Source organism: Oratosquilla oratoria, chromosome 9, assembly GCF_046742065.1.
Source record: "Oratosquilla oratoria isolate Oo_2021 chromosome 9, ASM4674206v1, whole genome shotgun sequence".
Lineage (NCBI taxonomy): Eukaryota > Metazoa > Arthropoda > Malacostraca > Stomatopoda > Squillidae > Oratosquilla > Oratosquilla oratoria.
The window spans coordinates 75,656,656-75,659,155 of record NC_134785.1 but is presented as its reverse complement, the minus strand read 5'-3'; positions in this window follow the sequence as shown (position 1 = coordinate 75,659,155).

The following is a 2,500-nucleotide window of genomic DNA, read 5'->3' as shown; positions in this document are numbered from 1 at the left end:
AGAGAGGGAAAGAGAAACGGAAAGAGAGGAGAAAAAAGAGGGAGAGGGAAAGAGAGAGGAAAAGGGAAAGAGGAAAAAGAGGGAAAGAGGACAAAGAGAAAGGGAAAGAGAGGAGAAAGAGGGAGGGAAAGAGGAGAGATAGAGAGGGAAAGAGAAACGGAAAGAAAGAAGAAAAAGAGAGCGAGAGGGAAAGAGTGAGGAAAAGAGAAAGAGGAGAAAGAGAGGGGGAGGAGCACAAAGAGAAAGGGAGGAGAGAGGGAAAGAGAGGAGATAGAGATAGAGAGAGAGAGAGAGAGATAAATAGATAGAGACCTCGTTTTTCTGCATAGACACCAGCTAGTGAATACCTTGTGAATTTTATATCTCCTAATAGTGTTAAGTGATTGTGTTTGTGTTTTTGTAATTGTATACGTATAGCGCTATACAGTTACAGATATAAGATAAAGTGCAGGTTCTATTTAATTTCAAAACAGTTTTCTGTTACCGTATTCCAAAGGTAGGAGAAATAGTATAAGGTAAGCAGAGTAAGCTTCGCGTATTTAGTTTATTAGAGACCGCTTTGATTTTTGTTGTTGTTGATTTGTATTTTCTCTTTGCCGTTTTTTATTGCTAAAGGGGGAGCGAAATGGCTTGTGAAGGTTGCGTGAACCTAGAGGTCCGTCTCAGGATGTGTGAGGAGGAAATTCGGCTTCTCAGGAGTGCGCTCCGTGAGAAGAGTGAACCCTCCCACAACCCAAAGAGCGTTCCACTTCTTTACCTACTGTCACTGCCATGAGCGAGTGGCGCTCCGTGGGGTCCCGTTTGTCGAGCCCGCGTTCGGTAGACGTGTGCCCTGTGGAGCAACCGCTGGCTCTAGTCAATCGTTTTGCTCTACTGGAGGATGAAGTGGCTGAAAACCGGGAGTTCTTGGTGGTGGGGGACTTCATTGGTTCGAGGCTATGACGACATCCTGCAGCGAAAGACTAAGCGACGTTGCAAGCTTGTATGTTCAACCGGGCCGTGGGATCGTTGATTGTACCCGGTCCATCAGGGAGCAAGGACGGAAGAACACGGTTACGATTGTACATACGGGTAGTAACGATGTAGGTAGGGTGAGATCAGAGGAGCTTGTTCGGAATTACAAGGTCCTCCTTCAGGAGATGAAGGAACGTGGGAGCCGTCACGTAGTCTGTGGGATCCTTCCGAGGATCTACGCAGGTTCGTGTTGGAACAGTAGAGCCATAGGGATCAATGATAGGATATCGCAGTTGTGCACACGTTTGGGATACCACTTTCTTGATCCTTGGTACCTCTTTTCTAGGCGCCATGACCTTTACGCTTCTGATGGGATCCACCTTACCCGCAGAGGCAAAGATGTTCTTACAAACCTCAATGTGGGAGTTTGTAATGAACTAGCTCCTTTTTTAGGATAGAAGCCCAAAGGGAAGGGGAAATAGAATGTACTTGGGAAAACAGTGTAGAGTATAGCATTAATGTACAACAATGTACCAGTATAGGACAAAATATAATTTTAGGATATAATGTCGCTAGAGGACGAAATGACACATTAGGATGTAATGTCTTAGGACAAAATGTCACAATGGGATATAATGACAGTGGAGGACAAAAGATCACGATGTGAAGTAATTATAGTTGATAACAATATATCACGATAGGATGTTATGATAATGGAGGAGAAAATATCACGGTAGGATATAATGTCATTGAAGGCCAAAATGTAATTTTAGGAAGGGATACCGGACAGAATGTCAATGAAGGCCAAAATATCATGATAGGATGTAATATCGCTAGAGGACGAAATGACACATTAGGATGTAATGTCTTAGGACAAAATGTCACAATGGGATGTAATGACAGTGGAGGACAAAAGATCACGATGGGAAATAATGATAGTGGAGAACAAAATATCACGATAGGATGTAATGATAATGGAGGAGAAAATATCACGGTAGGATATAATTTCAGTGAAAGAACAAAATATGATTTTAGGAAGAGATACCGGACAGAATGTCATTGAAGGCCAAAATATCAAGATAGGATGTAATGACAGTGGAAGACAAAAGATCACGATGGGATGTAATTATAGTGGAGGAAAAAATATCACGGTAGGATATAATGTCACTGGAGGACAAAATATGATTTTAGAAAGGGATGCCGGACATAATGTCACTGAACGACGGGAGGCCGGCGTGAATCACGGTGACGTAGGGGGACAAAATGTACAAAATAGATCGGATGACCGTAATCGACCAGATGTCCGTGATGGGGGAAATGTTAATTTTGATAGGAGAAATGTTAATGAGACATTGAATGTCAATGAAGGACCAAATAATAATAATATAGAGCAAGGCATAAATAAAAAACAAAATGATAATATAAGACATGATATTGAAACTCAAAATGTGTCAAAAAGAAATAATCAGGAGTTTCTTAAAACCATGTACTAAATGCTCGTAGTATTAGGAGCAAATTTCAAGAAATACAGGCGCATGTCAAAAGC